This window comes from Ascaphus truei, chromosome 4 (assembly GCF_040206685.1).
Source record: "Ascaphus truei isolate aAscTru1 chromosome 4, aAscTru1.hap1, whole genome shotgun sequence".
In the NCBI taxonomy this organism is placed as follows: Eukaryota; Metazoa; Chordata; class Amphibia; order Anura; family Ascaphidae; genus Ascaphus; species Ascaphus truei.
In genome coordinates, this window is record NC_134486.1 from 259,844,208 (window position 1) to 259,871,144 (window position 26,937).

The 26,937-nt window shown below is 39.8% G+C and overlaps 1 protein-coding gene across 11 annotated transcripts in view; it reads left to right on the plus strand.

The window, feature by feature from the left end:
• The window catches only part of EYA4 (EYA transcriptional coactivator and phosphatase 4), a 301,887-nt gene that overhangs the window by 94,923 nt on the left and 180,027 nt on the right, over nucleotides 1-26,937 (plus strand). The window contains exon 1 of one of the 11 annotated variants that reach the window (XM_075597357.1): nucleotides 20,004-20,328. The exons of the other annotated variants lie outside the window; for them this stretch is intronic. The gene's annotated coding sequence lies outside the window, so the exon portion shown is untranslated. Of the gene's footprint in view, nucleotides 1-20,003; nucleotides 20,329-26,937 lie in introns of those variants that run through there. 11 annotated transcript variants of the gene reach the window in all.

Below are 26,937 nucleotides of genomic sequence, written 5' to 3' on the forward strand. Positions count from 1 at the left end.
ACTGGAATGAAATGGTTAGGATGTCGTTCTCCAGCTGTAGCGGTTTAGAGGCGCCTAGTGACCACCCTTCCTATGGCATGATTCACACTGCAAAGATCGGTGTCAGCGCCTCCCTCACACCCCACATTATTGATTCCAACATTTGTGCCCCCACATCAATGGCTGACTTACTTTCCCTGACCTGAGTTGCCAGGGTGCTGGCAAGCCTCTTGGGGGTTACGCTACCGCCCCCTATGGCCATATCGGACATTGTCTTCTGCTTACCCTTTGACGTTTACTTTGTTGGAACCTGCAGGATCCCGGGCGGCATTACAAACCGCATTTCGCTTTCCGCCCCAGCAAACTCCTCGCCGACCTGTGGCAGAAACATACCAAAACAAAACACAAGTCTCTACTGTAGGTTATCAGAGGGAAGTATGGTTTCAAAGCATTACTCCACACAGTATTTTTAATAAAAAGCATCAGTCCCAGATTTGAGGCCCAATCTAAGTAATAATATATTTGCCCTTTATGTGACACCAAGTGAGACACACACAAAAAGATTAAATGACTGCTTTTATATTCCTGCTTGTAGTATAAATTAAAAAAAAAGAGAGAAAAACAAATGGGGTGCTCCACCCAGTGACACTCCATTCAGTAGGATAATGAGTAGATAATAACTCCAATGTTGGATATAAGGAGTGGGTATAAATATAAAATGACCTGTGAGTCACTATGGAAAAATATAACATCCAAGTACTCAACTATTGAAGTCAAAAATAATGTCCCTTACCCACTCCTGTGTACTCCAAAGCAGGTAGTTGTGGCGTGCCAGCCATGAAGATCAATCCAAGAACAGCAACAAACAACAGCAAATGGCGCACTTTTGCTGTTGTTTGTTGCTGTTCTTGTAGTATAAATTAAAATATTAACCCTTCCCTCTCCTCTTCTGCGCAGTGCAACATATTCCCTGGAAGAAGACTATGCAGGCATGCTAACTCCATTAAAGTGACCTTATCCTATCAACATTTAACAAGGGCCATCTACTATTGGCCATTGATCCTGCACCCCGATCATAATGATTAAGTTAAGCAAACACAAGCCCACCAAAACAAACACCAGTGCCTAGGATAGTAAGTATTTCTTCAAGGCTTTAATCAACCAGCTCCACAACCCCCGCAAAAATTATTCCACTTCAGCCAGGAGCAAAGTGAGCGCACTCGCAGCCGGCTGTGCCCTTTAAGCCCCCCTTACTCCTCCCCCTCCTGCCCCCTGGCCGCATTGGTGGCCAATCCGCAGTGAGGTGGGCCTTGCCCCCTGCTCATGGCCGTCCTTCGTCTACACTAGGTGGCTAGAAGGCCCGCTGAACTACCATACAGTATGTGCAGCCGATACGGCTTCACCAGGGCCCGCCATCTTTAGTGACCCATTCTACATGCCCCAGAACACTGTTCCAGCACTTACTTAAGCATTTCTAAATGCCGCCTCTCTCCACACACCCTCCCCTAGCTGTGGTGCAGCGGCAGCAGAGGGCTCTCACAGAGGTGGTCCTAACACACAAGTTAGGCCTTACCAGAAGTCGGGCCCAACTTCCGCAGTAACAACCTGGGTGTGGACCCACTGCACAGAGAGGGCCCCTGGGGGGTCCACGGGGAGGGGGAAGGGAGGGAGGGGACTTTTTTTTTTTTTTTTATTGCCCTGGCCCCACCTGCCCCTGAATTGAATATTAAGATAATTATTTTTTTATCTTCTTCTATTTGTTTCAACTTTGCAGCAAAAATACTTTAAATGAATCTCTGAAGTGCCTAGTTTTGGTGCTTTTGTTTTTATGGCAGCATGAAGCAGTAATGATATACTGTATTACGTTGTACTATTTCTCCTGAGCGAGAGTGCCTCTTTTTCTAATGTATGCATGCTTTAGCAGGTGACAGAATTAAAGTCCATTTATATGGCTTATAATCCATGCTTATTTTATTTTTTTATCGTATCTTTTTCACTGATATGGTATTTGGCTGTTAACATTGACAAGCATCACATAGTCAATAAACAAAAGAACAAAAATGCTTCCTGATCCCTTGATAAGCATGCCCCGCGTAAAGTAAATGACACTTGATACATACTTTTTGAACCTGCCCTTGGAATTCTGATGAAAGGTTTTTCCTATAAACTTTACTTTTTGCTGCGGAGCAGGTTAAACAAATTTCCAAATAACGAGGTTGCAAGTTTTTCTCCGGTTTGTCAGTTTCATTTAGATTGAAAACAATGCACAGCAGATGCTTGTTAGAATTGCCAATCTTAGTGTTTCATGTGTTCCGGCTTGCTCATAAATGGGATGGTCTATATACATTTTAAAATAAAAAGGAAATATATAAGTAACGTCAAACTAAGTTCTAAATAAATATGTATAAAAAGCATTTAACATTGTCCTCTTTAAAACATTTTCTTTTGTTTTTAAAGGCAAACACTTGAAAACACTATGCAAAATTCTTGGGAATTGACTAATTGTTCACTGAAACGGAATATTCTGTTTAGAAGTTTTGTTTTGTTCCTTAATATATTTGTTTACACCTCCCAATTATATATGTTCCCACCTACTGAGTAAGAGTTCATTGTTTAAAATTCCACAGTTGTACATTGTACGTTTTTTCCAGTACTTCCCTGCTTCATTCCTAGCAGGTCATCTTACACGGCAGCCAATATCTATAATTCAACAAGTTTTAGCAACATGGCCATGTTTAGTAGGCTGAAGCTGGAGCAAAACCTATTGTGTAGTTTAGTAAATGTGACTGCATTGACACAGCCCTGACACAGGCTTCATGAGAGCACCATGGCACTAATATGTATGCCTGTATACTACAGTATATTACATTTGAAAGGAACATTTGCAAAAATAATAAATGTTTTCTGGTCTTCTAAAATAAGACTGTTACTGGTAGCCAGTGATGTGACCCTCAAGTGTTTGCTCCAGAAGATTATTTTCTCAGGGTGTAATCAGTTGGTTAGTTGGCACAGAGAAGCTTTGCTAGTGCCAAATAAAATCACAAATATAATCAATGCAGCATTGCTTTTATTGTACTTCCACGTTTTGCAAGTGACTTGTGTTCAGATCAGCTTCTTTTCATGTTCTAGGCCAGCATTAACTTTCTAGTCACCAGGTTTATATTCCTACCTAAGGCATCTGAAAATTGCCAAGGAATTAGCATAATAAGCAGCACAGCACAATATTGTCATATGTATTAAATACAGTATAGATGACATATCTAGTACTTTATTACCTCATTAGATTGCCATTTCCTTCAGAGTTGCCTTGCTACACTTAGGGGTCTATTTACTGTAGTCTGCCGTGCAAAATCAGAGATACATATGAAAGTAATTATTTAATTTGATGAATCAAAAAATTCTTTCACACCAGCTTTGTAGCCCAGAGACTACTGTAAGTAAGTAAGTAAGTAAGTAACCAACTCTAACTCCATCTGGCACAGTTACTCTGTTCCTCTCAATTACACAAGAAAAGCAGCAGCTGACTTTGGATATTCCTTGTTGTTCAGATGTTCAAGTGGGAAAACGTTTAAAGATACAGCTCAACCCCCTTATAACGCTGTGCTTGGGGTCCAAAGAATCACATCACGTTATAAGCGGATCACGTTAGAAATAATGTACAATTGTATGCATTGTACAATAAAGTATTTAAGACACCAATAATCGTTTGGGAGGCATGCTTGCATCGCGCTATAAGCGGATTCGCGTTGTAACGGATCGCGTTATAACGGGGTTGAGCTGTATCGTGATTTATAAATCACATGAAAATAGTACAGAACATGCTATGTCTTTGCTGTGGCCTTTGGTCTGTATACTCTGTGTGTACTCTGTATACGTTGCATATTGTCTGTGGTTTGGCCTATATTCATTATATTCAGAAGTGTGGTAATACAAATATGAAGAAATGTTTTAGTGTTATCTATGTGTCACTTTGCTTTTCACAATATCTCAGGGGGGGTGGGGGTGGAGAGTTACCTCTATATCATTATTATGACATCAAGGTACCTGACACCCTTTGATATCGTAGCCTCCCATTTATCACAGATGTTAAAGATGTCACCACAACAGGCAATTATATTAATTACCCTGTTTATGTGTACGTCAATTATTGTAGGCAGCAAGAAATACTTTTATTTATCAACATTTCAGTTTTCGGAGCTTCGTTAAAACAGTGTCACTGAAATCAAGGATAAACCAAATCGAAAAACTGAATTCTTCTGCCATGCTTCTTTAGGAAGTACAATGAAGTTTATTAGTCTTATCATTCACATAAATCAGGATATTTAAGCTCTCTCTGAAAGCCTTGCGTATTGTTTCATTCGCCCATAACATATTTTCTTTAACTGTGCATGCAATGTCTTGCATATAATGTATACTCTGTACATTTATGTAACTGTATTTGTAAACATCTATTATTTGTCTTAACTCTGTGCCCAGGACATACTTGAAAACGAGAGGTAACTCTCAATGTATTGCTTCCTGGTAAAATATTTTATAAATAAATTGTGTCTATAAAATCAGTTAAGGATCCTCATGCTTAGTGAAGTCAGTTCTATTCTACATAGCATTGTCTCAGAGTTTGTCTCTAGATGTGTTCCATCTACTGTATAAACCTATTGTAATCTAATGTTTCATGGTGCTATCTATATATTCACTTCTCTGCCCTTATTGCTTCTCTTCAATATTAATATTTTTTGCACAAATACTGTATGAAGAAGTGTATTTTTACCCTTGTCAGTAACTGTTACGTACGCCCATAATCATATATTATCTTTAACTGTCCTTGAAATGTCTGTAAATTGGATATATTACCACTGTTCATTTAATGCCACAATGTACTATCATACTTCTGTTTCCAGGACATATTTGAAAACGAGAGGTAACGCTCAATGTATTACTTCCTGGTACAACATTTTTATAAATTAAATAAATAAAAGTACGTAGCAGGGTATCCTCCCTTGCCTCGTCCCTGGCAGTAGTCCCATCATGTGGGAGGGTTTAGTGAGCTGTGTCAGGGACAGCTACATACATAGGGACTGTGTGTAAGGCAGCGGCCATCTTGAGGTTGGCGCTGCAGGAAGAAGAGGTTATGTCATTCAGGATTTCCTCCGCGGACTGGAGGCGGCGTGCTCAGTCCTGACGGAGCCGGCGAAGGGAGAGATAGTGTCCAGGGAGCTAGTCAAGCCCCGTGGACTAGGCCTGACCCGTTCCCCGTATGCCCCAGCTAGTTCCCTTACACCGTAGTGGAGTGTTCTAGGGCTGACCAATAGTAAGGGACTTGCCCCTTAGTGTGCGGACAATTCAGTGGACCAGACAGAACCGTGGCGGAGGATCCCCCAATCCTGGTAAAATGGTCACGCGGTGCTACCGGACGTAAGGCGAGATGGGGATTGTGTCGTAGGCCCTGCATTGTGGAATCATGGATGCAGCCTGTCTGAATATACCCTGGTGTACCCGAGTACCCAGGAAGGAACCCATGTGCACCAACACCACACGGGAGGGTAGCACGGCCCGGTTTCTAGTGCCCAGGGCACTCTCAGCACTTTGGGGGACAGTTACTGTGATTGTGTGTGTATACTGTATTGCTGAGACTATGGGACCATAGTAAATAGGTTGCATATACTTTGTGTGGATTGTGGTTATTGGAGGCATACCATATAGGTATACCGGTTCCTGTGAGGGGCTATCCCGCCAACGCAGTGATCCTCAAGGGTGAAGACATTCTACCAACTACCCCAGGCTCCCCAGGCGCGGATGCTTAGGCCTCTTGTAAACCTAACAGGTAGCGCCATAACACCCGTATCAGCCAAATCTCCCTGAGGAGGAGGGGAGGGGTGTTTCAAGTATAAATGACAAAAATAATGAATGCTGCGTTGTCCTTTCTGTTTTGCTATTGGCCATATAAATGGATATAATGATGTAAGCAACTGATATAAATTATAACAAAGCTGTTGTTGCCTTTTTAGTGCTCTTTCCTTTTTGTGTAACTTGCAGGAAAGCAAATGTTCAAAATGTAAGAAAGCTACAAAAGTGCCTGGTTGCATTAATTTTTTTTTATTTCTAATTGTACTATTTGCTTGTTTTCAAAAGTGCAAGATGTAGCAAAAAAATTTATGGCTTCAAGTTTACTATCTTCAGCTGCACTGTAGGCAGCTACTTTTATTGTGAGAGTGCATGGGTGACTTCAAACGCAGTGTAAAACCGTGGAAAGAACTGTAAAAAATCCTTCTGCAAAAATAAGCAGCAGTCTATTAACATAGTATTCCTCTAATTTTGAATTCAGTTTTATGGGCACATTGTACTGAACGTTTCTTTGTAACATCAGAGAGCAGAAAATACCAGCAACTGAACCTGTTTCCAATAAAAGCTAGGTAGCTGAGCCAGTTAAGTAGGGGTTATGGGTATCATTCCCTTTTGCTGTGACACAGCAACGGACATGGGGAAAAGTTGTGTTTAAAGTAGGTTTCCGTACATTCTTTTTTAACTGTAACTCCTTCAGTAGTTAAAGAGATTATTACGTTGTTAATGCCTTTCCATCTCTATTACTTAGAGTAGTTGTTATTTTTGTATAGTACAAACCTGGTATTTATCTGAACTAATTAGATCCTAATTATTGTCTATTTTAATCAAGTTTACTTTTGAATAAACATAGTAGAAGTTTGTTGGTACATGTGTTACATAACATGTCATGTTTTTTGAGGAGAAGATGTACCTTTTTGTTAAGTAATAGAAGATGTCCTGCATTTAGCAGTGGCATATTATACCTTCCCTGTGGCTGAAAACATTTGGTCAATGGCTTCACGTTTTAAGTGAAGTGTCTTCAACACAATGAGATCTATAAAACCAGTATTTGTTTTGACATCCATATATCTATATATATGCCCTTTATGTACAGTGTGTTATATATCATTTATAAACTGTGATGACTTTTTTAAGAACTGAATACAGTAAATCTAATTCAGCCATGTTTAATATAATCAAAGTTTAGTGTACATTAGTTTTTTCCAAATATGAAATATACTGAGATTTAATAGTGAACACCTCCCTCTCCTCTCTCAGCTCTGCTACAGACCCTGACAACCTGGTCAGGAACTACAACTCTGTCTTGTCCTCCTCTCTTGACCTACATGCCCCGCTTTCTCTCTGCCGCACTCGCCCTTCTAACCCTAGACCCTGGCTAAATTCCCACACGCGCATGCTGCGTTCCTCCACTCGTTCCTCTGAACGCCTCTGGAGGAAGTCTCACACTCTCGCAGACTTCCTTCACTACAAATTTATGCTATCCTGTTTCAACTCTGCCCTCTCGCAAGCTAAACAAGCCTACTTTTCTTCACTAATCAACATGCACAAGTCTAACCCACGCCGACTGTTCTCTGTCTTTGATACTCTACTCAAACCACCCTCAGCTGCCTCTCCTTCCTCCATCTCCGCTCAGGACTTTGCTGACTATTTTAAGGAAAAGGTGGAATCCATACGGCAGAACATCCCCTCTGTTTCTTCATCCCATCCTACACCTCTTCCTAACTCTCCACCTGCCTTCCTTGACTCTTTTTCCACTGTCTCAGAGGAGGATGTGTCGCTGTTGATCGCCTCTTCTCCCTCTACCACTTGCCCTCTTGACCCCATTCCCTCCCATCTCCTAAAACCTCTTGCTCCTACTATAATCCCTACGCTCACACACATTTTTAACTCCTCCCTCTGCACTGGAACCTTTCCATCCTCCTTCAAACATGCAACAGTCATACCATTACTCAAAAACAGCAAGCTTGACCCTACCTGTCTTTCTAACTATCGACCTGTCTCCCTCCTGCCTTTTGCCTCAAAACTCCTTGAACGTCTTGTATTCTCTCGCTTGCTCCATTTTCCCCATACCTATTCTCTCCTAGACCCTCTACAATCTGGCTTCCGCACTGCTGACTCCACGGAAACAGCCCTCACTAAAATAACTGACGACCTCCATGCTGCCAAAGACAGAGGTCATTACACTCTGCTCATATTACTCTACCTCTCTGCAGCATTTGGCACAGTGGACCACCCTCTTCTCCTCCACATTCTCCATACTCTTGGTATTCGGAACAAAGCTCTATCCTGGATCTCATCCTACCACTCCCATCGTACTTTCAGTGTCTCTTCTGCTAACACCTCCTCCTCCTCTATTGATCTCTCTGTGGGGGTACCCCAGGGCTCTGTCCTGGGACCTCTTCTCTTTTCTCTGTACACACTCTCTCTAGGTGACCTAATAACATCTTTTGGGTTTAATTATCACCTCTATGCCGACGACACACAAATATACTTTTCAAAACCTGACCTTACACCTGCTGTACAAACCAAAGTTTCTGAATGTCTCTCTGCTATATCATCCTGGATGGCCCTCCGACGCCTTAAACTCAACATGGCTAAAACAGAGCTCCTCATACTTCCTCCCAAACGAGGCCCTACTACCTCCTTCCACATTTCTGTTGGAACTACAATCATTCACCCAGTAGCCCAAGCACGCTGCCTAGGGGTCACACTCGACTCCTCTCTCACATTCGCCCCTCACATTCAAAACATTTCTAAAACTGTCGCTTTTTCCTCCACAATATAACAAAGATACGCCCTTTCCTCTGTTGCTCGACTGCTAAAACTCTGACTCAGGCCCTCATTCTCTCCCGTCTTGATTACTGTAACCTCCTGCTCTCCGGCCTTCCTGCCTCTCACCTGTTTCCCCTACAATCTATCCTAAATGCTGCTGCCAGAATCACTCTACTCTTTCCTAGATCTATCTCAGCATCTCCCCTCATGAAATCCCTCTCCTGGCTTCCGATCAAATCCCGCATCTCACACTCCATTCTTCTCCTCACTTTTAAAGCTTTACATTCTTCTGCCCCTCCTTACATCTCATCCCTAATTTCTCGTTATGCACCATCCAGACTCTTGCGTTCTTCTCAAGGATGTCTACTTTCTACCCCCTTTGTATCTAAAGCCCTCTCCCGCCTTAAACCTTTTTCACTGACTGCCCCACACCTCTGGAATACCCTTCCCCTCAGTACCCGACTTGCACCCTCTCTATCCACCTTTAAGACCCACCTTAAGACACACTTGCTTAAAGAAGCATATGAATAGCACTGTGGATATTCTGAACACATGATACATAAAGCTTGGCCCCCTGCAGACGCACTTACCAGAACTCCCTCCTACTGTCTCTGTACGTTCTACCTACCTACCAATTAGACTGTAAGCTCCTCGGGGCAGGGACTCCTCTTCCGAAATGTTACTTTTATGTCTAAAGCACTTATTCCCATGATCTGTTATTTATATTATCTGTTATTTATTTGATTACCACATGTATTACTACTGTGAAGCGCTATGTACATTAATGGTGCTATATAAATAAAGACATACAATACAATACAATACCTTGGAAAAGAGTACAACAACAGGAAGTCATATTTAGTGTTTAGACTTCAACTGGACAGCCTCCATCGCCTGATGGAGCAGTGAGGTCAACATGAAATGAGTAGGGAGGATGTTACAGTAGCTGCTTGAAGCCATAAAAGAGCAGGACGATGATACTAAGGCGGAACTTAATCTTTGCTTAACATCTTATGCACAACAATCATTAAAATGGTCAAAGCGCAGATTTTTTGAGAAAGTGATCAATCCTCACTCAATTAGACTAAAATCTGGTGTACTCACCAAACCCCCCATTAATATAGCAAAGAATTTCAAGATTATTATGCCAACCTATACCATGGGAAAAAAGTCTCCCAAGTTGCTCAAGTAGAAAGAATGTTAACAATGTTCCTAGCCTCGGCCCAATTAGCAGGATTTGACCAACTACACAAAAAGTCATGAAGAGCTTGAAAACTTCAAAAGCTTGCGGCCCTGGTGGATATTCAAATTCTTATTATGAAACTTTTGCAAATATTCTTGCCCCAACTTGCTGACGATTTATCACGCAATACTAGCAGTTGAGTCCTTCCCTGCAAATATATTAGAAGCTTCTATCTCACTTATCCACAAAGAGGGGAAGGACCATGCATGCTATGCTAGATACAGCCACATTTCCTTGATAAACAGAAACATACAAATGTTCTTGAAAATAATGGTTAATACATTTAATCCCACCCTCCCATCCCTAATTATCCCAGACCAAGTGGGTTTTGTCTTTCTGCAGACAAGCTGCGGACTACACCAGAAGAATAATCAACCTAGTAGCAGTGGCTTAGAAAAATTAAATTCCCTCAATATTATGCTCTCCTGCCTTCTGCCTAAACCCCATTTTATGCATTCCAATTCCACTTTTACAGCTGCTGTCAATATTGAGCACTATTGCTAAGCCAGATGTCTACAAGCACTCTTAAATTCTTCTTCAAAACAAAATGTTGACTACTGTATGGTGTGTGCATGCATGTATGTACAGTATGGTGCTTGTTTATTAGGCGATGTGAGCATGCATGTGTGTATGGTGTGTGTAGGCCATCAGATTCCTGTGCCAGTTGGTTGGGTTTGCCAAACTGGGGACCAAACAAGATGTTGTAGGGAGGGAACGCGCAGAGTAAAACAGGATGGTGATAGAAGCAGACGGGGGGAGATGAAGGCAGCAGGAAAAGATTACGCGGACTGCCAGAGTGAAGCAGTTGAGCAGCCGGCAGAGGAGTTAGGAGTTGCATGGAGAAGGACTGCGCCCCATCAGTCCGAACCGGAAGTCTTTCTTACTTCTGGTTTCTTTGCTGCCACAGCATGCTCCTCCTGGGCCATCCTGCTCTACCTCCGTGCAACTCCTAACTCCTCTGCCAGCTGCTCGTCTGCTTCACTCTGGCGGCCTGTCACCACGTACCATAATCTCCCCCCGCCTGCCTCTATCACCACCCTGTCACACAGGTAGACATGGAGGAAGAGGGGGAGAGAGCAGGATGCCGGGGGAAGAGCAGGAGGAGTTGGAGAGAGCTGAGGAAAGATGAGGAGGGATGATGAGGAGGGATGAGAAGGAGAGATGATGAGGAGAGATGATGATGGAGGGATGAAGAGAGGTGATGGGAGGAGGGATGGGGAGAGATGAGAAGGAGGGGCAGCAATCAGGAGGAGGGGGAGGGATGAGAGAAAAACCTTTAATATTTGTCATGTTTACCTGTTTTAAATTTTTTATACCGATTAATAAAAAAAAAGCTATGTGATTTGGATTACATCAGGCAGGGGTCTCGACTAATATCACAGATGAAAAAGGGGGCTCGGTGTAAAAAGTTTGTTCACCCCTGATCTATTTGCAACACCATCTGCCATTTACCTGCCACACTCAATTTATCTAATGCACAGAAATTACATCCACTTCAGATTTTACAACCTTACATAATTTAGTGTCAGCAGCAAAGATGGACACTTTGCTCTCTCTCTACTTACCTCTAGCTCATTAAAGGTCAGTTGCCTTCCTTCCAAACCATGAAGCATTCTAATTACAAACTAGCCCAGTCACAATATGTTTCATTATTTATCACTCTTGGCTGCCTTTTCTTCCACAGATTATCAATCCAGCTGCTAATATTGGCACACCTTTATTTTGTCCAGCAACCTCGTGTGACATGTTATCATAGCAAATTTGAAATAGCTTCAGATACATTCAGATTTCTTCGCATTATGTCTCATATTATTTTGTCACGTATATATACACTCACTTTTAATTTAATTTGCCATGACCCATCCCTACATTTTTCAACATTTGCAACAAAAAAAACCCAATTCTTTAAGTAAATGTGGTCATATGAACCTTTTTATACTGCCATTGGTGTAAACTTATGGTGAAATGTGGCAAAATAATGGCAACATTGGCAAACATTTTGAGCAAACTATTAGTAACCATTATTGTTTAGAACAGATTTTTACATTTCCTTTTGCAAAGTTTCCACACCGTTTAACTGTAAACAGTGATGTATCTTTCAAATGTGACTTATATATGTACCTTCTTGTCAACACCTATATGAGCATAACGTGTGTTAGCAAGTATCAGAGTGTGGGTGGCTTTAGGTGTCTCACGGAACAATGTATCAATTCATGGCACAATAGAAGCCATTCCTTGTTGGTCAGTTTGATTAGATCTGGTGGTGCAGTGGATACTGTGCATTGTGTCATTGCATTTCACCCTCTCCCCCCCCCCCCAGTGACATCCCCATTCAACCTGTATGCAGTTAAACCATAGCAACGGTTCTTTTGAAATAGTCTTCAATATCCTTTTATTGTGGTAAAAACAACGATATTGACTTCTCTTTCAGAATTGTTTTGTTTGCAATTTACAGCGATATTCACTAGGATGAAATTAGGGTAAATTAAAAGAAATCTTGTATTTTACCCATCATTTTAGAGTATTTTTTAATTGTTTCATCATGTATTTTATGGTTGATGTCCCTGACCCTTACAATACTGTAGCTACATCCATGTAGAAATGTGACATTCTATCTGCATAGTATAAACAAAAATCAAAAAGAAGTGAAAAGGATCTGCACTAAGTCTTACAAATATATAAGCTGAGCATCACGCTACAGCCCAGTAAATGGAGGGTAGAGGGACAGCGTTCTTCCTTCAGAGAAACTCTGAGTTTGTCTGCGAGTGGACCATTACTTGCTGTTATTGCAATTTCTCTATTAAGATAAATTACACTATTTGTGTCTGTCTTTCCCCCCCTCCAATTTATGTTTTATGTTTGTCTGTCGGTCATTATTACGGAGTAGCGCAGTCTTTTTTTGTTTGGTTATACTGTAGTGCAACATGTAATGGTAAAAATACACTTATTTAAAAGTGTATCTATCAAAAACGGATGAAAAACAATCCAGAACGGAAACTTTCCCAAAAAGTTTTTAGAAACTAACAAGTGTGTTTGACAAAAAAATGACTATAGAAAGTTCAAATGAAGAATCCAACTGGTGGGTAATGACCATATCCAAAGCAGTACCTAAAAACAAAGAACAAAAGAAATGCATTCTCCGATAGTGTGATACAATATTTTAATATAGAAGATAAAAAGTAAAGCATATGGATTGTGAACCAGGAGAGGGCTTTTGTTCAAATCAATCATCCTATCCATCCTGGTCAACATTTACACTGTAAGTTTCCTTATAAAAGTACCTTACCATGAATACCAAGTTAGATACAGCCGTTTGAATCAGTGTCCCTTGAACACAGCGTTCTTTTATCTGCCGTTTGAAAGATGAATAGAAACACAGTGCAGCCGTATTCATGGGTTGTGTGTATTTTTTTTTATTAGAAATTTGAAACTCTTTGTTAAATTTGATGTTGCATGTTCCTTTTTTATACGGTACATTGTGCATTTTTGATAAATTGGGTAGAACATTTTCGTACATGAATTTAGTTGAACGTTAATGTATGGTGGTAATATATACTTTTATATACCAGTAAAAATGATATTTGTGGTCATTTCATCATTTTGGCCGTGAAGGACAATAGCAATCAAATGTTGAACATACCCTTATTAAACATAATGTTGAAGAGTTACAGTATGTATTCCATTACATACATTGCTTCTAATTTTAAACCGACCATTCATCTCCCGTAGCTGTCATTAAAGATTTTAAAATCCCCAAGAATAGGATGCTTAGACATAAATATTTATTAATGACTCCCCCAGCCTGGAGCAATAGATCTAATAATAAAATGCTGAGAGACTAGTCATGTGAAATGATGGCAGCAATATCCTAATCTGAATTGCCATAGCGTTCTTAAAGAGCTCATCGATCATGTTTTATGAGTTTTAACCCGGTCACACTGCTATCTGTCATTTGAGCATTGTAGTGGTGACAAAAATTGGTGCCGAAAATGTGCTGCAGGTGTAACTTTCACTCAAACTATTTCTGGGCTGCCTGGGTTACGTGTTATACTTTGGGGAAAGAGTGCCATCTTGAGTCTTAGAGTAACAGTCCATGTTACCGGACGTCTTAGACTGAGTTGTCATTAGAGGCACAGCTACTGTATATAAAGTGTCGTCTTGGTAGCAATTTTTACATTGTATGACTATTTTAACAGAAAACAAAGCTTGATGGAAAAATCACGAGGGAACCATATTTATTGGTGTGCGTCAAGAAAGTCCAACTGGGTGGAAGTCATTAAACTACTATAGTGAATAAGTGCACTCACTCTATGGGGCACATGAATAACGTGCCAGTACAGGATATTGCACCCACACCCAACTGGGTTCCCAGCACTCATAAGTAAATGAGGAATAAACAAGTAATTGGGAAGTAGCCAAAGAATCTAGATTTTTCTAGATCACAAAGTGGTAAAGATACTCTGTGGTAAAGACAATAAAGGCACAACAACAATATGCGCCAACAGACATAATGACAACACAGTGCATGTGCATAGACAAACAGTGAAGCACAGAATCAAGTGTGTGTATGTACAAATGTACAAAAAGTCATCAGCAAGAGGGGAGAGGGAGGGGGATAGAAAAAACGGGTGGGTGGGGGGAAGGATAGAGGGAAAAGGAAAAAACCAAGGGAAAACATGTGCAATTAATAACAAGGAGGCAAAGTTTCAGGAGGTAAGCCCTTTCTTCTGGCCCGTTCCCACAGACCACCAGGTGCTATGGTACTTCCCTTGTCACCCTCCACACAATCCTCCCTACTGTATGTAAATATAATATAGATAAAGGACAAAATGCTAATGTGGTGCCAGGCTAGTGTGACAGCACAAGAAAAAAAGTATTTAAAATAGCAGGACAGATCAGAGACACAATTGATCGCACCCAATAAGGTGTTACAGTATCTCCCATTGAAGTCAATGCCAGTTAACACCGGAATTGGTGTGATATTCCGTACTGGCACGTGATGCATGTGCTTCTATGAGGGTTTTTTGTTAAATTGCAATATACCAGGTCAGGACAGTATTGCACGGAAAATCCCATTATACTCATTAGGAATCTCTGTGCAATAGTGCCCCTAATGTAATTTTTGGAATAAACCCCTACTGTATATTAACAATACAATCAATCATTAAAAGTGTTTCATGCACTGAGTACCCAAGGGTTTCACAGCATGGGTCAGTATGGGGAGCATTTTTGAGGATAGTGCCCAAATGCTTAACAGAAGAGATAGGTCGTGAGTAATTTCTTGAAAACTTGGAAAGTGAGATCTTTACTGATGTTTCCAATTAATAGGATATTTTTCTGGGCAGCAAGTTATTACCTACAGTATGAGCTGAATTTGAGGCTTATATGTTAAGGCAAAGAGATAGAATGGCTATGCATATTAGCTTTAAATACAACATTAAGAGACCAAGAAATACTGATGAGTATTCTGCTTCAGTATAGGAGAGTGCAGAACATTTTAATAAACAGGTTAAACATTTGTAAAAGGCTTACAGTATATACTTGTGCTCTACAGACAAAAAGAAGGTAATTTTTAAAAATATATGTAGCAGAGTCCCCCTCCTTACCTCCGGTGAGGGGGAACAGCTGGGTTGCCCGTCGGAGCTCCGTGCTAGTGGGGAGAGGTGGCGGTGGCCATTTTGGTCTGCCGCACATGTGCAGTTGCGATCAGAGCAGCAGCCATCTTTAAATGGCATCAAAAGCCCATAGAGACTACAATTCCCAGAAGGCTTTGCGGGAATAGCACGGTGGCCATCTTGGACTGGCTCTGCATAGCCTGAAGCGGGACTACGAGTCCCAGAATACTTGGGGGGGAGGGAGATCAGGTGTGCTGTCCCAGTCAATGGGATTCAAGCAGACTGAAAGGAACGGGATATTCTCTGGGACAAGGAGCCAGTGTACACAGTCGGACGGAGGCAGCCAGACAGAAGGTAGTGTTCAGGGAGCAGTGCTTCCTTGGCTAGGCCTAGATACTGCCCCTAGGCCCAAATTAGGCCCTGAGCCATAGTAGCAGAGTGTTGTAGGGAAGGCCATAGATAGGGACTCTTCACATTAGTGTTAGTAGAACTGTGCTGGTGATCGGATGGCCACGCTGTGTTCTGCGGCCTGGGACCAGGACACAGGTCCCTGAGACATTGTGTGAGACCCTCCGGCTGGAGTTCACACTGAGAGGAGGATCAGGACCCTTAGGAGAGAGGGGATTTGTGTTGGAGGCAACGCTACGTGGGATCCGCTCCAAATCACCACGCCAAGCAACACCTGGGTACTGGAGTACCCAGGCAGGTACCCAACGTGCACCTATATCTACAGGGGGTAGCGCTACCTCACATTTGGGTGGGATTGCTGGGACAGGACACCAGGGGTTATTGGTGCCATGGCACCCTCAGTACTTTGGGGGAACCACCACGTGTTGGGTCACTGTGTTATACTGTGGGTATCGTTTATTGTGTTATCTGTGTTGTGTGTACAGTAAAGCTTAGTTATATACATATGTGTGCTGTATTACTTATTACTGTGTGTTGGTTCCTGTGAAGGGTTATCCCGCCAACGCTGGGATCCCTCATTGATGGAGGCGCTGCGCGCAAAGAGAAGAGCTCACCCCAGGCTCCCAGAGGCGGAGGCTTAGCCCTCCTGTGAGCAGACAGGTACAGCAGCATACACAGTTGCCCGCGTAGTTCCCTTGGGTATAGGGAAAGGTGGGCTACATATACAGTATATAGATCCCCCAGAATTTAAAAAGGAAGTAGAGTGTAGGTTTGTAAAGAAAAAAAGAAGGGGCACTCCGTTTACTAGTGTCATGGTAACAGTACTGGGACTGCTTGCAATGTTTTGCAGACCCCCCCGGGGGCTGGATGGTTTGTGAGGCTGCAAAGTGAAGCAGAGCAAAGCTAACGATTATCATAGCAGCAGTAAAGCCAGAAAATGAACTGTGTGTTATCCAGCTGCTGACAAGCTAAGTTTGTCATATGCTGTGTGGATAGAATTACCGCCTCATTGTAGTTCTCTTCATGAAGGTTATGAAAACGCATTGTGCCCTCTCTGCCAAACTGATTTGGAGCAATTCTGGGATCCTTCTGTGTGTTTATTTAACCCAGTATCTGTGACTTTTATAGCTAGAGCACACTGCAAAAGTTATCATAGGACACTGTAATTTTCCGCTTCGCAGAGCCATTTAGATTATATTCTACAGTAGTTGCCAGAATATTACACACTATAAAAAGTGCTGAACACAAAAGATTTCTTTGCTAATGAGCATCTCGATGATAAGGATGCAAGTACAAGTTGCAAACGGTTGTATTAGGTTCAATACTGTATGTAGTTTAGTTCTACATAGAGTTGTATAATCACCAACTAGACTGCAAAGTAACAAGCACTGTACAAACAGTGTGAGCATCTTAATTGCCAGAAGCTCAGTCTTTAAAGATTTGTGTGACGCTTATGGAGGTTATGGGTTAATCACTCTTCATCTGTGGCATCTGAATCAGCACTGGCTCAGCTTTGCTCTTTGACATGCCTTACTTGTCCTGTCTCCTATCCCTGCCACGACAACACCTAATGATATCATACATATCCAGTTTCTAGCAAATGACCATACGTGTTTCATATAGTTAGTGAATATTGTATGATGGAGGGATTCTGGTGTTATATTATAGGGGTAAGAATAATGAGCAATGGTGAGAAAAACAGATGCTTCATTTATCGCTCTTTGTTTTGGTTCTGTTACCTGCCATATTATAATAATCCAATATTACTATACCACATGTCATAATACTGTATTGCAATCCACACCTTCAAAATGTGTGTGGGAAACACTCCTTCAGTAATAATTCTGACAGATGAGGGCATTACCTGGCAATTAATGCCCCATCTTTCAGAGTTGAGAAGGCCCAAGACATTAATTACCAGATATAATGTCATGTTCAATGGCATTATTACTATTTTGTTATCATTCATTATCATTGTTGTCTAGAATAATATTATTGTTCTACAAGGCAGCAGTAGGTAATGAGGACTATATATACTAAACAGTACCATAAGGCACATTTATTCTTATGAAATAGCACATCTTGATAAGTATGGCCCTTAATGCTAAGAGTTTGAACTATGATATTAATATATATATATTTTTTTGTAAAGCACTGAAAATAGAATGTTGTATGCACAATCAATCTCTATCCCATAGAGCTTACAATCTAATTTAGATGCCTGAGGCATAGGCAGTTAAATTGACTTGCTGAGTGTTGATATTGTCAGTGTTACCATCGCTAAGCTACTCCTTTACTCCTTCTAATCAGAAACCCTTGTTTTTAATTGCTCTAAAAGTAAGTAAAAGTATATTGTATATACGTACAGTATAACACATAAATGCTGAGCTCAGATGGGTGCATCAACAACACTTTTATGTTAGACCCCCAACATATCCTTTGCAAACTAGTTTGCGTAGATGACCTGGGCGCAAAAATATACTAGACAGGTAGGAGGAAAAAATTAAATTTTGTATCCCACATCAAAGAAAATTTTAAAGGATTGTGGCTAAAGACTTATCTCAATTGAGCTCGATCAACATGTGACCAACATAGAATATCACAAAGCCTATAATTGATGTTAGAAATGTCCCGATTATTATAGCAATCAGTGCAGGGCTGAGACAATTAGAATATGAAATTTATTAAAAAAAACTTGTGCAACCAACAACTGGTATACAACCTCAATAAAAAGTGCAATTGCTGCAATCATAGAAAGGATCACTATAGCTGAACTATATGAGTGGATGATGTCTCAATGTGTGTGAGTCTTTAGAAAGACTAACTTATCCTTTGGACAATATATATATATATAGTGCCTAGATGTGGCAGCGTGTGTTCAGGCTTTTGGGCATTACAGAGCCTAGCAGACTACTGTGGGTGTAATTCGAGTGTTTGAGTAGCGCTCGCGTCGCGCATGCGCAATGAGCCCTGGAGGGGTAGAATGATCCTTGTGGGCACTCGTACTACATAGGAGGCAAGGTATGACAATAAACTAGATGGTGGTGCGTTCCAGCACAGGGCTGCGGTCCAAAACGGACATTAACACATGTTTTTGGCGTTTTTTTCTTTCTGCACAAAGGTGAGCATGATTATTTTCTAATTATGGTTTGATAGATGTGGGTATATAAGGTGGTGCACTAGCAATTACACACTGCACGTCCCTGAGGAAGGTCACACTTTGATGACCGAAACGTTGGATGCAGTGCCATGTATTTGTCTTGAATACAATATCTTTGGATTTCCCTGGCTGTGTGCTGTCTCGTTTTTCCCGGACCCCATCTGGTAAAATCTTTCTGTGTATGTGCATATATGGGACAAGCATCAGCAGATTATTTGTTTACAGTGTGCCAACTGCCCTCTGTTCTTATATATATATATATATAGGGATAGGTAAAACTCCAGTTTTATATTGATATATTGTTGTCATTATATTGTATTAATAATACAGTTTTGTTTGCGCTTATTGTTCTTTTTCACTATATATATATATATAGTGAAATGCATTTCTCTACGTTTCGACTCCCAACAGAGCCTTTTTCAAGATCACGTGCACTTGACAAAAGGTCTGTTGGGAGCCGACACGTAGAGGAATAAATTTCACCATATAAGATGTTGGAGTGCATGTCCCTTTTTTCCTATACATGTGAGCTGCTTTACTGTCACCTGGATGGTATACACCCTGGATGATCCATATCTACTGTACAAACTACGTAAGTGCCCTACATACACAAAGTGGGCAGTTTGTGAATATATATATATCTATACACACACAAAGATCATTGGGGAGACCTTCAGTCAGCAGTGGATCGACAAGGGCTGAAGAAGATTATATATATTTTATATATATATATATATATATATATATATACACATATATAAATATATACATACATACATACAGTACTCACATACACACACACACAATTCATGGGAACCTAAAACAATAAGGAGCAGATGCGTCATTGTGACAGCCGGTGAGCAGACTCTGAGAAAGGTGGCTTCATAAAAAGAGCCTTGGGATACATGCTGCACATTAGATACCCACTGAAAGACAGAGGCTGTTGATGGTGGTGACCTCTGAGAGCAAGTCATCTTACTATAAACAGAAGGGTGTGGAAAGCCATTGGTTTGAGCATGACTTGTTGACTATCCAGATCGCCTCTTTAGTTAAGTTAAAGAACTGAACAGAGCTGGCAGCACAGTGACAGCTCAAGGGAGGACAAAGTGTCTTAGCACTACTTGAATCAAGACAATACTGACAGCTAACACAGAACCTTATGATACTGAAATCCAGCACCTTCTCGATTACTAGCACTGTACAGTTGGATTGTTTTTGCTAATGGCATGCAGGACGTGAGCGTCAATTTTTTTATTTACGGATTTTCCAAAAACTGAAACACTTGGGAATTTGTCACAAGTATTTGGAAGGTAAGCCCTTTTTTCATGGTACTGTAACTTGAGAAAATAATAGTGTAATCATGGTTAAAAAAAATCAAGGCAAGTAGAGGGAATTGTACAAAATTGCCTGCCCTAAAGGAGGAAAATGAAAGGAGGGATTCATCAAAATGTTACTCAAGATTTTGCACTTGTGTAAACAATTATAAATGAAAGCACCGCTGGAGAAATAGATGTATGAAACAAATTTGGTGTGAAGCGTTCCCTTTTTTTTTTTGCATTGGTGAAGTTAATTGGCTTATTTTGTTGAGATGCATGCTGTGAATATTAGTCATATGTAAGAGTTCTGTGAATTATACAAAACATGAACTGCCCTTTATATATGTTAGTCATTTTTCTGCAGACCTTAAGTACTAAGATAAAAGAGCTAAGGTTTTCAAACTGATTTGCGTTTTAGTGGCAACTGTCTTTACTGTGCTTGTTTGATTTCAGAAATGTTCCATTCCTTTATATTTCTGTTCCATAAATTAGATTCCATCTGTCCTGCATTTCACTGTGTTAAAGCAGGTATTAGAATACCATTGCAGCTGTTTGAGTTGATCACATGCCTAATTTCTGACACATGAAATACATTTCACTGCATACCCATGTTTATTTGTGCATATTTTTGTGTAAAATGTAACATAGAATTGACATTTTTACACGTCCATTTTAAAATGATCTTTCAAGATGTCAATTAGCTTTCCATTTTAGCATGTTTATTCATTGAATTGTTTTTAAACTTGAACGTATTTCATAACAATCCGTGTCAAACAAGAACATCACAAAATTAGAACGTGCTTGAGTTCAAATAATACATTACGTACACATGCATGGCTTTAAAATTATTGGGTGTAGTTAAAGGAGCTAACCTGGACTTTCAAGTGAACAAACTCAGGGGGTCAATTATTAGAATCTCCCGGTTTGATGTGTTGAAAAATAAACTTTCAATTCGATTTTTTTTTATCCTTTAATAAACGGTGGCTATTTTGCACTAGTAGTGTTTGGATGGTTTTCCATAACAGGGAGAATATGATAAATGTAACCTTCAGTCCTTTATTATATGCAGAACGTAAAATAACGTTTGGATGGCCAGTTTAGGAAAAAATGTTATATTATGCAGGCAAAAAAAAGATGCAAAATTATGTAGTGTTCAACTGTGAAAATCGATTTAAATTCCTTGGGAGCTGCATTGTTTAGGGAATTAATTTAGAAGAAAGGCATGTTAAATTATTACAGCCAATACCTTCTTTCAGCTTAGTTTCTAGGGTCTGGTGAGCAGCAACCAGCAGGATTCAGTTACATGTTTTTTTCCTGGGGTCGCGCACTAGCTACCTAAAGGCTGTAATTTCTTTATATATATATATATATTTTTTTTCAGCTAGGTGCACTGTTTGAGTTCAAAAACAAAAACATTTTCAATTGTATAAGAAAAAGAACATATCGCAATTTTACAAATTGACTTTTGCAACATGTGTAAAGTACGTTTTATCTAAATTAAATGCTTAGTGTTTAATCAGTAAATAGATTTAGTACCATTTTTTTTATGGCTGTAAGAATTAATTTCCACTGTAATTGTAATGTTAACTTATCTGTTTTCTTTTATTCTTTTACTCTACTAATTATTACTAAGCATATTCAAGTCATACAGTTTCAAATACAGTACATATTTTTCAAGCTAGGACACTTTTGCATATATTTCAAAAAAACTTTGTTTTTTTTTAACATTTATTTTAGCAACAGATGCTATTTTGCAATTATTTAAGATGGATATTTGTGTTGCTTTGACTACTTGAATTGTCCGTCGTTGTAACTGACATTTAACATTTGCTTCTCGAGGGCCAAATGGATCATCTTATGTAGAAAAGTATCGAAAACATGAATAAATGTTTTAAAATGTTGGAAAATCATAAAATGCTGGGAAAACACTGCCCTATATTAATACATATTGAAATTGAAAGGCTGAAATGAAACAGTGCAGAACTAAATATAAGTAGAAATAATATTTTTGGTCATTGTGGAATTTGACAGCAATATAGTATTTAAAAAAAAAAAAAAAAACCTTTTAATTACGTACACATAAGATTTTAGAAAAAGCCAACTATGTAAAGTTAGCAAAATAAAACAGCAACATTTTTTATATATATGGTGTTTGTTGCTTTAAATGATATACTGTACATTCACCTGCAAATCTGTATAATTAGCATTGCTATACAATCAAAACTAAAAAAATTTCCCCAGATAATCATGTCCAGCTATTTGCAGACTAGAAATGCAAATAGCTCCTGCATTGCATAGCTCGGCAATACATTTCCAGCCTTCCAGCTCCTAAACGGGTTAAGATATCTCTATTAATACCAGGAGCCTGTGTGGCTAGCTGTGAAAGATAAGATCTGTGGCTAGTAAATCAAAATGCCCTCAATAAAATACTTTGCTTTACAATGGAAAGCTAATAACACATTACACGGTGTTAGCTTTCCTCCATCACGCCTTTTTCCGGCATGAGTGACATTATTTTATGCACACGCAGAATTCTCCTTTAGATGACAAGCTTCCAAGTGAAAGATGTTGCGTTGGCTCAGAAAATGTGTGTTATGCTTTCTATTGATATTTCCTTTCATTTTCTGGAAGAAGAAAAAAAATGAAGAAATAAACAAAATAAACCACCCACAAGGAGAAGTGTTTCTGTTTGTGGCAAGGTAGAAAGGAATGGAGATCACTATTGCAAACCTTGCCCCACTTTGAAGTGTGTTTCTTAATGACTGCTCTCTTTGCTCAAAAACAAATGAGCGTTAATCCGTGCCTCTGGATATACATTCTTAGAAGACGCAGTTAGTACAGTTAGTGCTGAACAGAGTTATTTAGGTCTAGAGTTTGTGATTTGACTGCTTGGCATATCAATGTATGTCAACATTATGGCATTCTTCAACACAGAAGGTGGACTCTGTTGCTTTACATATCCTGTGTTAAATTTATTGTACATATACTTTAATACTTAACTTAAGTGATTTGTCATCTGACAAAGGAACCCACAGAGCACAGGTACGCTGGGGACTAGGAATAAAATGTCTGCTGGCTCCACAACTGGTAAAACAAAAGGGGTATGTAAAGCACCAAATGCAATCATTTGATTGATATTATATTATTATTTCAAGTAGATACTTTTGCTTTGGTAAATCTGATGCCAACTCTGTCTGCTACCATTGCACCAGGGCGCAGGTCGACGACTTTAAAACATGCCCCCTAATTATGATTTATTTTTCTGTCCTCTTGGCTATGTGAGTATGAATTGTCCCTAAGGACATATACAGTAAAGATGTGTAACTTCTAAAAACGATAGATGATAGTTCATGTACATGATTCGATTGGAGGATCTTTGGAGCTAAACTGTACAATTCCTCAATTGTTCTCCTTAAAAATTGGCAGGATTCTGATAGAAATATACTTTTAATGCTATTAATTTGAGAATGCAGACTGAAATAATAGATGATTGCGCTAATGGCACAGAGAAACCTTTTTTTGCTGCTATACATTTACAGTAGATAGACTAGCATAAAAAAAATGTACAGATGTTGTATCCAGGCTGTTGAGACCACCTATATTGCTTCTCACAAGAGCCAGCAGTTCAACAGCGGATAGTTTAATCATTGCTTTATTTTCCAATAAAGTATATGAAAACCTGTATGGAATCCATGTTTCACAGTTGAATTGTTGTATTTACTGTAGAAGAGAAAAAAATCATTATTCCAGTTAGCCCTTTTAGTAAATGTGAATTTTGGGACTATGCAGGCACATAGAAAATCCTAAAATACTTTTGTCGAGTTTTTATCATAGTAGTATATTCATTTGGACCACTTGATGATGTGAAGTCCCGAAGAATAAGTGGGTTCTACTGTGAAAAAAATATATTTTTATCTGTGTATTAAAGTCCTGCTCCTGCAAATTTAGTTCAATATTGATTGAAAACAACAACAAATATATTAAAGAAAAAATACTATTATACTCCGTTTTGTTGCAGGGAATGTTGTGTAAATATCCACAATTTCTAGCAGCCGAGAGTAAGGCAATGAAGCATTTTTTCAGTTTGATATTTGTTGGTGTATCCTTTTCTATCCTCTGGACATGAAAATGCTTATCAAGTCCACCAGAGGGCAAAAACATATCGGAAGTGTGTTTAGACGCAAAATCAGTTTGTTGTCCAAAACAAAGGTTTTTTTTTATTCATCAAGTTTGAATTGGCAAATCGTCTCCAAAAGGTTTACAGCTTTGTTACACTTTTGCATAGATTATGGTTTATCATCTTATTAGGTTTTAGATGTGGGGATAAATAATATATGCAATTGTATATGAGAGAGAGAGAGAGAGAGAGAGAGAGAGAGAGAGAGAGAGAGAGAGAGAGAGAGAGAGAGAGAGAGAGCATTCATGAGCAAATAACATCACTGATACCTGATGCCAAATTATGATATTACATAATAAGATATAAACCCCACAGTATGTCAGTCCTCCAATACAAAAGAGCAGAGAGATCACCATGTATTAGACTACAATAGGAAGAATGTATCCAATGGATAATACTGTAAGTCCAAAGATAGTTACCCCTCAATGGGACGGAAACAATTAAAAGATCCTTGATACAGTATGTACAGTAGTTGATATTAGAGCCTCTTAGGTCCACTGCTGTCTTAATGATCCAAAGTAATAATCCCCTCGCTTACCAACATTTCAAAGGGAGTGGCTGTTTTAAAACTGCTGCAGTTTTTCCATGGGTAGTAATTGTCTGATTAACATTCAGTGATTCAAAGGTGGAGTAACAGTTCTATGGTGTTCCTTCGCTCGCCAGCATATTTCTCTAATAAGCCGTAACTCACCACAACTCTAGGTCCAGAGTATCTCCCCGCTGACCAGCAGAGTCCCTTGGGTTAGTGGCTGAAAACGTGTATCTGCATTTGGTGCTGATTCACCCTCTTCCGCATATCAATGGTTCTCCTGGTATAGCAGCGATAGATGCCACGCAGAGATCTTCTGGTTTTAACAGCAGGAAATGGTTAAAGTCAAGTGCTCTGTGATCTCACCTCTCAGGTAGGGGTACTAGATTAACCTCAATGCATTTCGTCAGAACTTCAACTTCATCAGGTGTGTACTGGATTAACCTCAACGCATTTCGTCAGAACTTCACCTTCATCAGGTGTATATATATATTTTGTGTATGTATGTGTATATATATATATATATATATATATTCATACACATTTTATTATTTATTTGAATAAAAAAACACTTTGCACTTCATTATAGCTCCCCTTAGCATTAGGGTATGTACTGTATATTATGCTTTGTATGTATTTGCAGTAATTCAGTGACTACTTTAAAATACATTTTCTGTGCATGTTTCATTTATCCTCTTATCTTATCAAAAGATGTAATGATACTGTGATAGCTTTAAATGATTTTGGTATTGATTCTTTTCTTTGTTTAAGTTGTCTAGTTCTGCTATATCCATGTTATAGATTCAGTCTCGTTAATCTGTCAGGGGCCGGTGATGTTGATGGGCTACCGGCCCAGCTGGTGGCCCCTTGCCGGGCATCAGAAAGGAAAGTCACTCATGGTAGGGATACGTCCGATCTGATGGGAGTACTGGCGGCCATTTCTTTGCCTTCCCAACCCGCATGGCTGGTAGGGGAAGTTGCATAACTAGAGACTGTTCCAGGGTAAATGAGAGGGCATATAAATACAACTAATAGTGGACCGCTCACCATACTGTATAGTATTTCATAGATAGTAGCCGGTGCAAAGGGATGGTACTGGCTTAGCGAGTATACAAGAAGACAAGGACAGTCTCCCACAGATCCCTTTTATCACTGCACAGACAGGCTAATAAAGTGTTAATAGGGGTATAATGCTCCCTGATATGTGTACAAAAAAGCTGTATGGGGTATCAAATGTAATCGCACCAAGTTCTATGGATGAACAATTACCAATAAAAGCCTAGTTAGGCAAAACAAAAAAAGAGTTTATTATAATTAATGTAACATAACGACGCATAATCAATACGCATAAAAAACATTGAAACACAAGGTGTGGGTGATAACAGGAGACTAAATGCTATATTAGTATCATGTGTAGTTCATAAAGTGAACCCTCCTGGTAAGCTCAGAATCGGAGAGGGGAGTAAAGTGGGAGTAGATATAAATATACACAGGTATATTGTGAATGCTAATATTCTTTTGCAATTTTTAACCTGTGTGATAACCTACTCCCTAAGTGAATAAATTTCTGAGCTTACCAGGAGGGTTCACTTTATGAACTACACATGATGCTAATTTAGCATTTAGTCTCCTGTTTACTTTATGCTCATTTGCATGTCTTAGACAGGTCTGCAACCCCGCCGCTCACCGGATTCCTGGGGTGCCGTTTGCCGTCTGTTTTCCGTCCAAAAAACTCAGCTCTCCACTCCGAATGGCCGCCGTATAGATCACACGCTGGATTTGGCCTCGTGCGCGTGCGCAGCGTCGTAGTGACGTAATTGCGCTCTCAGAATCCCTGACGCGTTTCGTCACCACTGGGCGACTTTCTCAAAGGGCTGATAGTGTATGGGATGAAGTC